This window comes from Columba livia, chromosome 2 (assembly GCF_036013475.1).
Source record: "Columba livia isolate bColLiv1 breed racing homer chromosome 2, bColLiv1.pat.W.v2, whole genome shotgun sequence".
Classification (NCBI taxonomy): Eukaryota; Metazoa; Chordata; class Aves; order Columbiformes; family Columbidae; genus Columba; species Columba livia.
The window spans coordinates 90178290-90192113 of NC_088603.1; the positions used below are offsets into that span (position 1 = coordinate 90178290).

The 13824-nt window shown below is 38.8% G+C and overlaps 1 long non-coding RNA gene across 3 annotated transcripts in view; it reads right to left on the reverse strand.

Annotated features, from left to right (window-relative positions):
* LOC110362634 (uncharacterized) overlaps positions 1-13824 on the reverse strand; it is a 57442-nt gene that overhangs the window by 21350 nt on the left and 22268 nt on the right. The window contains exon 4 of one of the 3 annotated variants that reach the window (XR_010470360.1): positions 7350-8279. The exons of 1 other annotated variant lie outside the window; for it this stretch is intronic. This is a non-coding gene — a long non-coding RNA (uncharacterized LOC110362634). Of the gene's footprint in view, positions 1-7349; positions 8280-13824 lie in introns of those variants that run through there. One more of the 3 variants, XR_010470359.1, reaches the window with a different exon arrangement.

Genomic DNA, 13824 nt, shown 5'->3' on the forward strand with positions numbered 1-13824 from the left:
TCAAAAAAGGGAAAAAATGACAGCTCTAGGTAGCTTTGAAATATCCTCTCAACGATTTGTGGTTAAGATGTGGTTTCAGTTCTTTGTAACAAATCCTGTGCAATTCAGAGAGCAATACTCAGGGGCTACTAAGCTGAATCTCTGGAGAGCATGCTATGAAAATATAGGATTGGGATTACCGGGAATGATGGAGGGCCTCCGTGTCCCACTCATCAGGTTCTGTCAAAAAAGCACAATAGTAGTGATGGATAGGTATTGGCATAATTCATTTCTTGTGGCCTTCTAAAGATTCAAATGTTGGTTTAGTTAAGCTTCTAACGGAGAATATTTTCTTTTGTAGCTTTCACAGAAGGACAAAGATGGAAAAAGGCACCTCACTCTTTTAGAGAGCTTATTCTACCAAACTCTTAAATTTGACACAACACAAATAACTGAACATAGTTCCATTGACTTCTACGAAATTGTACAAAACTTGCAGAACATGCATTTGCTACCTCTCATCGAAACAGCAAGAATAAAGCCAGAATATCTGTTTAAATCAGATATTAAACCTGTAAAAAGGTCAAGATAGAACTGAATATGTGATTATTATTAAAATCTGAAAAGTAATGCCTTGCCCTCTCCGTAGAAAAACAAATGAAACCTGGCTTCTAGCAATTTGCTTCCTACTTTGTCTTTGAACTGGACCTGACAAGCCACTATTTTATTCTATAGAAGCTCTCTAAATGGGTTAACAATTTAAAAGAACCAACTTGGTAAAAAATATTTTCCAGAACTAATTCCTTATGCTAGAGAATTAATACGGCCATATTGATACTAAATTATCTGAAATGGGATGCTGTCACTTTAAAAGTACAGAAATTGTGTCACCTTACATGGTACTTGATAATAATTTCTAGCCCATAGGCATACCATATTACACAAGCTAAAGATAAATCTTGTTTTGTGAAATTTTCAGAGGCTTTGATATTTGTCAGCCAAAAATTACTATTAAAATGAAGAAAATGAAAGAAAAGGAATCAGAATTTATCTAGTGCAAAGGCCTGAGGATTACAAATTAATCACACTTTTGCTCTACAACCTAATTTGAAATTAGGTTTGCAAAGACTTCAAATTCTACAGTGCAGTTACATATAACATTCTAACTGATTAGGAGAGTGTTAGAGCAATGATTTTTTTGAGGGAGCCGCATTTTATTTTTGCCCTTTTTTTTTTTTTAGGCTTCAAGAAATATCTTGCCTGCAAATTTATTTAGTTTTTTTCCTTTACCATTGATATTTTCGTGCATTGTGATGTGATCCTAAAGATGCCTCAGAAGCAACCTGCAGTAGCTGACATCTCTAGGGCAACAGGTAGTCATTTCTTGGATCCAGCCACAGAACATCTCTCCGGTGGCAGAAATGGAGAAAATGAAATCCATGCAGAGTAGCAATAGCATCTATGGTGTATTATGCAACAGTTTGTACCAGGCCCTTGGTATGGCAATGGCCCATAATAATGTTAATTAGTACAGCTACCCAAGAGCTTTATGCTAGATGATTTGTATTATTTTGTCTGGCTTAGTAAAGATTTGTAGGCTTTAAAATATTTGTATATTCTAACACTTTGCAATGTATACTAATCTTCCAAAATCCCCACCATCTCAAAACACAGAATTTGCAGAGAATCTCAAGGAGTGAACTCTCATTTAAGTTACAGAAGCCTGAAAAAACTATAGCTAAATTATGTCAAAATTAATACAGATATAGTTAAGTGAATCATGAAATAACTTTTTTCTATTAGAAAAGCAACAGAGAAGACAAATGTTCTCAGCTGCATGCAGTATTTCTGTGTAACAATATTACAGAGGTTTTAATTTACAGATCATATTTTGGGTGATTAATGTTGTCAAAAAGATAAATAATCTGCCTCAAGATAACTATAGATTTAAAAAATTCTACTTAAGGGTTTTACCCAGTAGTTGTATATCATTGTCAAATATAGCAAAAACTCAGTGACTAAAGGCACAAAGTTCTGCTCTGGAGCAGCACAGTGCTGACTAATGTAGTTTACTTACAGACACATTATTATTTTTTATTTGCAAATTAAGCTTCTGCCTCTTCTGTATTGCTGTATTCCATGATCTTAAAAATGGAAATATACTGTCTCTTTTCTTCCCCTCTGCTGCTTCAACTTCCAGCTGCTCTGCTTGCAAATGATTGCCACGAGTACTATTTCCAGATGGAAGGAATCTGGGACTGTGCTATACTGATGTGTGTTGGTATTGATTACTTATCTCCTCATTTGAGTCACTTCACCTCAGCATTGTCTTTCATTTTTCAGAGAGGTCTGAAGAACGTAATGAGAGTTGCTCCTCCTAATTTTTATCAGAAGCTATAATTTAGAAAAGCACTTGAATATGTTCTTAAGCATTTGGGGGAGCAGAGCAAGGTGAGGCAGGGGAGGGACCGAGGCGAGGGAAATTTCCTCTGCTGCAGTGGAGCGGATACCCAGCTCTGCACTGTTGAGCCTCATGACCACACTGGGAAGGGGAGGATACAGTGAATCCCAATTCTCTTTATTTCATAAGTGAACATATGAGATATAGATGGCAATGGATGCCTACTCCTGCTAAAATTTCTGAGAGTTGGACAAATGATTTAGAGTATCTAGGCTCAGTGATTTGCTCGGATTATTTTGAAAACCTGGGACAGAGCAGGGATCACAAATGTAGTCCTGCTGGGTTGCTTTCAATCTTAATTTTTACTATATTGGAGGGGGACTGTTTTTTTGTCTACTAGCAGCTGGACAACAGCACATCTGCTTAGTGAGGGGTACTTCACTTCATTCGCCTTGACTGCAACTGAGAGCAAAGAGCTCTTAATTTCTCAGCTGGGATGATTTTGAGTTTGTTTTTTTTTTCTTCATTTTCTTTAATAACATTGCCCTAAAAGCTCTGGGACAATGGCAACCCTAATAAGAAAGAAGATTAATTTAAAAACAGTAATAAAATGGAACTGCTGACTCATTTATATTCCTTGAAACCTGACTACCAGCTTCTCTGCTTAGTAACAGGGAGAGGAGAAAAGTTGAATAACTCGAATCTGATTAAAGCAGTCTCCTCTCTGACCCTCTTCGCTCAGACTGTCAGCGATGCAGGTGAGTCTGGAAGTAACTTCGTTTTTATCCTGTCATCATCTGTGAATTATGTGCAGTCTCAACCTTCTCTGACAACACACTTAAACGCTTTGTTAGCTTCAGGCCTGTAAGACTACACGTGTCACCGGTGACTGGAGGCACTGGGGAGAGAGCAGGCTATTTCAAAAGAAGCAGTAATTCTGTGCTGACTTGCCCTCTGTCTGCTGCCTTTAAGCTTAGTACTTCTCATCAGTCCCTAGCTATTTCTACTCATGGTCCAGAATACCTGCTGCCCGAACAACCTCCTAGTCAGCCCCTGAAGAAATTCAGCAAAGCCCTGACACATCTGACTCATGAGTAAATGGCTTAACTCAAGGCAAAACGTTGAACCAAACAGTTATTTCTGTACTTCATAAAAAAAGAATGGCAAACCCTTCCCTTTTTGCTCAATCCAACACATGTAGCATTCTTAAAATACTGAAGATATTAGCTGAAAGTTTGCAGTATTGCAGGAAAGGTGAGTTAGCAGCAATGTGATTTTAAAAAGATATTTTTTTTAATAGGATGATTGACAGTAGAATATGTGCAGATTTCCAACAAGCATCTGCCAATTTGGGGACACAATTTCAGCATTCCCTGCTGTGTTTCTCTGGTGAGCAGCATTCTGGCAGCTGGAGACTGCAGAAGGAAAGACTTCCCTGCTCAGCCTGCCGCTATGAAACCCCATTCTCCCCCTTTTTATGAACACAGAATCGACTGCCAGGACTGTAGCACCAGTGCACCTGGTGCACCTCATTGCTTCTACTCCCTTGGAATGGCGTTAATCTAAAACAGAAGACAAACATATCAGGGAGTATTCACTGCAATGCTGACCAAATTTAAGTATAATTTAACATAGGGAGATATGAAGATCACCCGATTTTGAGCAACTAGACTTGAAATGGGCTTCTCCCAGAGGTGATTCAGTGAGGAAAAGAGATTTTGGTGCTCTGATCCTGCTAGGAAAAGTGTCTCTCCACTGAGTAACAGAGAAATTTTGGGGAGATGCCTTAGCCAAGCTCACTGTGTCGACTGAACAGCTTAATTCGTTCAACTTTCCCCTGCAGAATTATAGGCTACTCCTCAAAGCAGTAGGATATTAATTACAATGGACAGATTATGTCTCTTTGCAAACTGTATAACTGATGATTACATAACATTATTTTCTACAGTAAACAATGTTACATGTAATTCAGCTTCTCATTTGCTTAGTTAGGCAGCTGACAAAGTCCCTTTTCTAATTCACAGTAAATGGGATTAAGCTGATGGAGTTTTATTGCTTGCTCTCTGTTACATGAAGGAACAGTGACGTGAGCTGCTGCTCAGTTCTTCTACTGACAGGTCAGTTAATGAATGGCAAAATCGGCTCTGTAAAATCCAGCTGGTTTAAAATTTTCTCATCATAAATCATGTCTTTAGGTCAAGGGCTTCTGATCTCTTACAAGGGCAGCTGTAGAGAACACACAGGAACATTAGTAATATCTGCCTTAACTTACAAATCATCATCACAACTATAGATTTTGGTTTTTGGCCAGTAATGAGCTGGGAAAAACACAGGTGAAGGTCTGTTTCCTGTCAACCAGATATTGTAATTCCTGGTCATGCATTGAAATAAAACCCTACGAGGTAAGGTGATTCCTCACATGTCCCAAAATAGGTGTATGTGTGGCCACGTAGCTCCCAGAGATGCCAGAACTGCATCATGTGGTCTTGTCTGTTTAAGGACATCAGAGCTCACAAAACTGGAGTCAATGACTCCTGACATCCTTAGAGCCAGACAGGACCACACCACATTGACACAGCACAGCCTTAGCTCCTCTTGTCTTTCAAAGTTATTCTGCTGGGCTGCTCCCTGCCCTAAGGTGTGATGTTGAGGGCCCTGGGGCTGTGTGCTGTCAGCTGGGCTCTCACGGGCTCACTGCTGCTGAGTTCAAAGTGGCTATCAGCTTCAGGCAGGCTGGTGTTTTCAGGGAAAGCTCCGACAACGTCTTAACATTTTAGGGACCAGCAGATGAGATGTTAAGCCTACTCTTCTTGACAGGGTCAGTGTAGTGGAAATAACGTATCTCTGTAAGCAGTCACACAGTCTATGGTCTATGGTGCTAATGCGTCAGATTCCCTCCTCCAGTGCAAGTGGCCTCACAACCTTCTGCTCAACAACACATATGAGGCTTGCATACTCTATAAGCCACTAAAGTTTACACCCCGTCATACATTATTCCTGCCATATACAAACCAAACTCGAAACTCCCATAGAAAAAAAAAAAGCTTTATGAATAAAAAATGATTCTCAGGTCCATTATAGTTTGTGAATTATTGATGATGTTGGAAAACACTGCTGAGTAATTTTGACCTGTACCAAGTGCAAAAGGGGGACCATGGGTAAACAGACTTTTCAGAAAAATTCAAACACCTGATTTAGACAAAGAGTTTGCTATACAAGCATTGACCATTTGAAAAACAAACCAACCAAACAAAAAAACCCCACAAATGCAAAATAGAACTTTAACTTTTTTCCCTTTGGAAAGTCTGCATTATTCTAAAACATGTATCACCAAGAGACATCATTCAGTGTTCAACTTTAGTGTTGTGCAAGGTGCTAAAAAGAGAGTCTGGTGGACAGATAGTTGAGAAACAAATCAGAAATCCTAACAAAAGCCCATTCTTTGGGTACAACCTCATTGCCTTTAAAAAAAAAAAATAAGGGATTAATTGAGAAGTTCAGATATTTGTCTCCAATTTCTAGTTCTGTTTTCAGTACTGATTAAAGAAAAAGGTGAATATGACTGCTTAGTTCCTTTAGGTTACAGATTTTTCCCCAAAATGGAACCACTTTTTAGATTTGCTCTTACGTATGTATACATGTCCTTGCATTAAACCATCCTGGTTCAGATGGGCTTCTTGCTCTGTAATGTACAAACTCCAATTTCCTGAGTGGTTTAAGTCTTTATAGAGTCTTTAGTTGTGAGAAAGGATTGTTGTCTCTTAAGTATTTTAAGTGTTCTAATAAATTAAAATCATCCTACTTTACACAGTCCCACTGTGGATGCCTTCCTGCACCAAGGGAAAACGTGCAGTTTTAAACACTTCCAGCAGTTTTACATTCCTCAGAGCAGGCTGCAACATATCAACCTGCTGTTGACAACTTGCCAAAATGTGTTTCTGGTTCCTTTCCCCTTCTTTCATTTTAGGGACTGGGAGATGTTATTTACTTTTTGAGAGGTCCCTTGTCAACTCTCTTAAAAGAGCTTGGAGTGGAACTATAATCCATGAAATGCCTGGCCAGGAAGAAATATATTTATCAAGGTCTAACAGCTGGATGTCTTGTAAGATACTATGATCTGTTCTCAATTTATCATTTATGCTTAAGCATGACTTAAAGCTGAGTTGCTTTTAATTGCTTTTGGATCAGGCACTATTTACTTATTCATTGCATCACAGGGGTGTTCAGTATCTCCAATTCTGGAACTTTATCCTGCTGTGTAAGAAGCCACACACACAAACCAGAAAGTCTCTTTGTGATTGAAATTATCTATCACAGCATGACTTATTTTTCTGAGAGTTATCTGAAAATCTTAGCTATTATTTCCAAAGTCCTATGCAGAATAATTTCAAGTTAAAATATATAACTAGTAAGAACTAAAAGCAACCCTGCCAGTGTTCTAAAAGGAGGAAACAACATATTTTTATCTGTATGACTACCTACACAAACATACATATATGCTATGTAATTATATGTCCTTCCAGGATATGTATGTTTGCAACAATGGAGAGGTATTTGCTTGCAAAATGTATGGATATCTGCTGTTTGAAGCGCTATGAAAAATCTTGAAAGAGTTATTTTATTTTCTATGCTTTATGTTACAAAGAAAAGGAACTGAAACACAACAAGGTAAGGGAAAAAAGGATCCCTGTCCACTGAGACCCTTGTGCCACTGCCTGAATTACAGGATCATCCAGGTGACTACACCCTTTACGCGGTTAATAGATGGCAGGTTCTAATACACAGGACTTCTCAATTAAACTAACACAGAGACATGATCCTCAGATTGTGCACTGACATTGTATTATGATACTACCTGTACCCTGCAAAGAATAAACACTATACTGAGGTGTTTCCTTTGGCTGTATATCTACTACAGACATAAAATTTCATTAAGAAATTTTGGATAAGATTTATCAGCACAAGTTGGTGTTCCTGTTTACACAGATAATTTTTTTATTGGTTTAGCAGGTTTGACGAACTTCTGTCTAGACCCCAAAATGCCCCATCATATAATTTCAGATCTGTCCAGGGAAGCCTTTAATGAACTAGAAATGTCAAGTATCACCCTCTTTCATATAACAGTTTAATATTCAGAATGAATATTACAGGCAAATGGATTAGCTTTCCTTGATGTTTATGAAGTTGCTGTAAAAGCAGATGGATAATCACTATAGCAACTTAGCACATCAAGAGAGAGCCATTGAAAAGCATTCCATAATCAGGACCATGACCTTGACAGCTCTCACTTTCAATTGCCTAAGCAATATTTTTCATCTGTTGTAATGAAGCAGATTCGTTGCATGCCAGTAAACCTAGCTGGACTATCCCAAAACACTGTCTGTGTTGGAGTGAGCAAATCTAAGAAAGGTCATGCATCTCAATTTAAGATATTTTATTACATTTTCCCCTATGGTATCTCATATATTCTGCTATTTCAAACTTAGTACACTGAAATAATAAAGTAGCAAGAGAATGCTATGTGTCTCAAATTCAGTAAGACACAGTCTCACAAAACCAGTTGAGTGACCAGTTTCCAGTGAAATCTCAAAGGATTATATTTTCTCAGAATTTATGTTATTTATTAAAATTCAGCTGAGGTGAAGGAATCGCATAAACAGCCTTAGGATGTTCCACCAATCTACCAGTGAGCCTTGAGTATTTAGTGCTCAGAGAGATTTACTTAGAAAGTGAAGCAGACTTGCCTCTGTCTTACAGAGTAACACAGGTACTGAAGATTCAAGTGACTCATTCGAAGTAAAAGCATCTGACATCAGAGAAGGGACAATGCTTTACTCCAGTAAGATAACCAGCAAACAGGAGCAGTCTCTCTTCCTTCTTTTTGCACTTGTGATCCAAGCTGAAAACAAAAAGCAATGATGTACACTCAAACAACACTAAAAATTAATCTCCTTGTCTTATTTAAAAATCCCCATATTCATGAGAGCTTGGATACGGATTTTGTTTTACACCCAGTTCAACAGTGACAACCAACAAAAACCCTTACTAAAACCAGCAGCAACAATTTCTTCACATCTCAGCTGTTCTTTGAATAAAGATAAAATTTCTAACTTGTGCTACTGAGTTGACTAATGGAGGCTTTCCTGGCTGAAAGTAAAAATGCACTGCTATCACCTGTTTGCACATAGTGGATGAATTACCCTTCTTCCACAGTAGAAAGAAGAGGAATGGCTTTTTTTCTCAAAATAAACCCTTATTTTTAAAATTTTTCTTAGGTAAGAAGTGAGAAGTCATCAGTTATGGCAGAATTTGTCATGCTGAGGGACAGAACATAACTCATCCTAGAACAGTATCAGTGCTTGATGCTACCCCATGAACCTCCCTGGGATTCCCTGGAGTTAATTTTGATCTGAAAAAGCCAAGAGGCTCTAAGATGCTTTTATCACAGACAGCAACCTGCATGTATTCCATTATGGCCAAACAAACAAACAGGTGGGATAAATACTACCATTTAAATAGAGCTTTGTATCTAAGAAAATGAAGTAATTAAAGCAGTACAGAGGAACAGGCCCCATCTTTTGACATAAAGACTGGAAATAAGACACTCAGCTCCCTGAAGCAGCTGCACATTGTACATTGCTAGCAGGGAATTTGTCTCCAGTGTGCTTTCTTAAATGCTATGGAGTTTACACAGCATTGTCCAATCTTGCTCATTTGCCTAAAAGAGTACAGGAAACACACACATAAGCACTCACAGAATGCCTAATATCTGCAGCTTGTTTTATGCAGACATGCATCAGAGTATGTTGTAGTGGCTCTGACCATAGAATTATCTGGTTTTGAAACAATGATTAAAAATGTGTGGTCAAACATACTGCTTTCAGTTCATTTTGTAGAGACAAAACTAGTATACTTCATATTTACTTTGGTGTTTACCAGATCAAAAGAATGTTTGCTTTGTAGTAAGCATGTGCAGCCTTTAGTAGCGTAACTAAATAAAAACCTGAGTTTTCAATCTGACTGTCAGGCTCCAGGCCATCCCCAAGTTTGAGAGCTGCAGGACTGGGAACCGGCTGCCAGTCTGGGAACCGGCTCACTTCATCTTTGCCCAGGGCCATCAATTCCCCCTCAAAGAGATGCTCCTCTGGATCATAGCAAATCACCTGCAGGCAGTTCCACTCCTGTGGTTTGCCCTTCCACACTTGCAAGTGAGATCAGGACAGTTTGCTCTATAGTGCCACCGACAGGAAAGGATTTCCTTCAAAAATACATGATACCCACCCACAGGTAGCAAAAATAGTCAGAGCCCTTAGCTATTTGGCGAGTATATATTACACTCATTGCCTATAGTAGATTATGGGGCTTCATTAATTGGTACCTATTAGTGAACGTGGAACATGTCAACTTGAGCTCTTTGATTTGAAATCCAATTACAGACATATTCAAAAAGCAAGTCTCCAGAAGCACACTGTCATTTTTTTGATGACCCCACTGATAACTGCGTAGAGCCACATATAACGTGTGGATGCAGACCTTTACAAAAACACTGTGCTACTCTAACCTCCCCGTTAGTTCAGGCTGTTCTCCTTTCACTCTACGGTATGTACGACTGAAGCAGACTTACTGCCTTACAGTTCAGTATTAATGCTTGCTCACTACCAAAGTTCACAAATTTTATTACAATGGGAGCTTTATTAAAATAGCCTTCTGAAAGAAGTAAGATGTAAAGATAATAAACCAAAAGTACACTCCTAAACAGTCACATCAATATATTCAGCACCTTTAGAAATCGTTGGGAAAAACACTGGAAGTTTTATTTTTCTTTTACTGCTTGGAAAATAACATTAAAAAGCTTAATTGGCTTTCTCAAGGTCACACAGCTAAGTCACTGACAGAGTGGCAATTGCAGGGCAGAAAAGCCAAGGTACTGACTGCCAGCAACCACAGGAGTGGCACTAGTGCCCTAGGTCTAAGCAGTGACTGCCTACTCTTGGCATAAATAGAGCCGGTCGTTTCTCCTCTTTTCCCTGAAGAATGATTTGCAGTTTCTGCTGGCTGCTGTGAATTTGGTTTGCTGGATATTTGGTGGCTGCAAATGAACCGACAGCAGGTGGCAGCAGTTTGTCACTCTTCCAACCTGTTCTGCATTCAAAAGCAAGACTCTCTGGCCACATAAATGTGTTTTTTTGCCTCCTGGATTGGTTCTGCACTTCTGCAGAACAGAGTTTTGGCTCTCCTGGGAAGCTTTTCTACTAGACTTCAAAGAAAGACTGGTACTGGGCGACTCCTGGTGATACCAGGTGTGTGCAGTGCCCGGCAGTGAGTATGTTCTGTTGGTCTCATTGAAGACTGCTTGTATGGATGCAGAGAACAGTGATGAAATTCTAGGAGGCCTGAGTACAATGAAGAAAAAAGGGGCATATAATTTTCTGTCAGTCTCTTGAGAACTACAGGAGTACCCTGAATTACATGTGATGATCAGAATGACTTATGCAGACTTCTAAAGCAAGACTATAAAACACTTAAACATTCTCCATGAAATGAACTTATTAATGGCAGTGTTTAAGTACTGCATTTTCCTACACCAGAATTCACGCTAGTAATGTATTTTTGGTTTATTTCCAATTTAACACGCATGATTCCTTCCTTCTTAACTTGCGTTTTCTAACAGAAGCAACATCTCAGGGATATGTAAGCTAATTGTTTTGCACTGCAATGGCTGTGTTTTTCATCTGCTAGCTACAGTTATTGTTGTGTGCAGGAATGCAGTTAAAGCCTTAGTAAACATTATTAAGCACAAAAAGAATGACAATCGTTCAATGAGCACTACGCTGTGGACTAATGGAAGGATGCGTGGTACAATACAAGAACATGGGGAAGTGACAAAAGGAATTCCACATTTGCAAACAAGCTGAGTTTTGTGAAATCTCTAAAGATAAATTCAGCAGGGTAAGGAGTGATTATGCACTTGCTGCCAGTTCTGCTTCTCAGTACAAAGAGTCGATTCTAAGAACTGTAGTAAAAGCTCCTATTTTCATGTTCTTACTAGGGGGAAAAAGCAACAAAAATCTTCTATACATACATATTATGTATAAAAGCAGCCTAGGTAAAACTACACATTTTCTTGCTTCTATTATTTTATAATTTTTATAATTTAATCCACAGGATGCTTGCAGCTCCACTCAGGAAAATGGATTCCAGAAATGCAGATTTAAAATCAGTTTCTTCTCGCCTGTTGATAAGTACATAACGCCAGTCTTTTGTTCTTAGTATGGACAACATTTTTGCAAGTAGACGCACCATTTAAATGTAGCGCCTTCCCACAGTCACCTTGGACAACTGAATTGGGATGTACTACCTGAAAGTATTTTTAATGAAAGTTAACATGCCTTGCTAAGTAGCAAACCCCTCTCCCGGTACACTAATATCCCTTTCCTGTTTATTTCAGTGAACTCCAGTACGACTTTGATCAGGTTGGCTCACATTTCTTATCTTTCCTCTGTCCATGGATAACGATGGGAATTTGCACCTTCTCTTCAAAGTACTCAAACTGACTGAGAGCAAATGTTCTCCAATATGCAAGTAAAAATGAACTTGTTGTGAGGTAAAACAGAAATAGCCCACTGAAGGGTTAGATTTTATTTTACTTTTTTCCTGGAACATCAAGGGGTCAAAGGATGCAAACATTTTTATGTTGTTATTTTGATATCTTCTAATGCCAACAAGCATTGTCTGTGCTCTCCAAAAACTGCCGCATCACGCTTCTGTGCCAAGCTGTATCTTCAGTTTAGTCTGAGACAGTGACACCAGAGATGCTGGAGCTACTTTCTGAATATTTGTGTTGAAAAAGACTCTGCAGCTTTCCAGCAGCTCACATGCAATGAAATCCAGTGAGACAGTGAGGCACTGCTTTCCCTTTTTTCTGACTTCCCTTGTGTGCCATGCATCTTAGGTGCTAAAAGAGATACGCTACTGCAACGGGGTAAACTTGAAGCCATTTAAAAACATCTTTATAGAAGTGAGTTTGCAGGCTGGCTCATTGCACAATATATGGAAAGGTGGTACCATTAAGTTTCTGGTCCCTAATCTAATTTTTTTATTTATGAGAGAAGATGGAAAGGACTGGTCCAATTATTCTAGTTGGACCTGAAATTAGATGCTGTATTTAGTAGTGTTTGTCCCAGATAAATACTTTAACAGTCTGAACCCCATTTTTTACATTCATGTGTCTCTAGAACATTTATTGAATGTTCCTCGCACTCAAAGCCTACTAGTCAGCAAAATGTTAAAACTATTCTATGCAGCTGTATAAAATTGCTATATTCCAGCCATTGACATGAGCTTCTACTAGCAGCTCTTGGAAGAACATGAGCAGGCAGTTTCAATGCACTGCACATGGACTAGATCACAGTGTTATTAATACATCCAAAAGTGTACCTATTATTGCCCACTAGCCATCAAGTTGCAAGATCCGACTTGTGTATCCACCTCACTTTATATCATCATACTGAAACAATCACATGGGCAGCTCAGACTAATTAAAACCAGAATTAAGAACTAGAGAATACCGACTTTCCTCTAGCATTAAGAATAAATAAAAATAAAGTTAAACAATGACTGTAGGACTCTTATTAAAAAGAACATTACATGAGAATACAAAATAAACACAGCTACCAAATAAGCCCAGTTAGAATTAGAGTACCACACCTAGTAGCGCAGAGTATTACTAATTTGCCTACCTGAGCACTGTTTCAATCATCCTTTTACTACAATGTACAAATGGAAAGAATTGCTTTGTTTCAGGTTTCTGGGCATTTTTGAAGGGCCAGTGTTACACATACACATTACTCTAATGGGTACAGAGTAGGGAATCTTAGGACGAGATGAGAATGGGTAGATCCTGGAATATGCTTTCTGTGCTGGCAATGAATGTCTTGATGGTTTGACTTCAGCCTCAGGGCAGGCAATCGTCTGCAGACTGTTTTAAAACTTCCTGGTATTACCAGCTCTTCTGTCATATGAATTTGTGTTTTCCTAAGAGATTATGCTTCCTCAGGTCAGTGTAGACTGGAAGAGCAGCTGTATTTCCTATCAAAACTCTGTCCCTCGGAACTGTGAAAAGTGATCTCCAAGCCTCTGCATATGACCTTTCAGTTCCCTGCATTACTGGTAGAATAGATTACTTGGCATTTTTTCAGAAAACATTTGTATTTTGGTAACCAGCTGAGAACTCCCACTCATAGATTTGCTGCCTTTTTTTCTTGGTGGGGTATTTCCTACCGTAAGCAATGACTTAATGTAGTTCCTATGGTCTCTGGCACAATCCAGCATCTATAGAGAGTAGAATGTGAGCTACCGGAGCTGCTGCTGTTTTGACACATAATGCACATTCCTCCTTCACTTTCTATTAGAACTATTTATTTGGTATTAGTGAGGTTCAACCA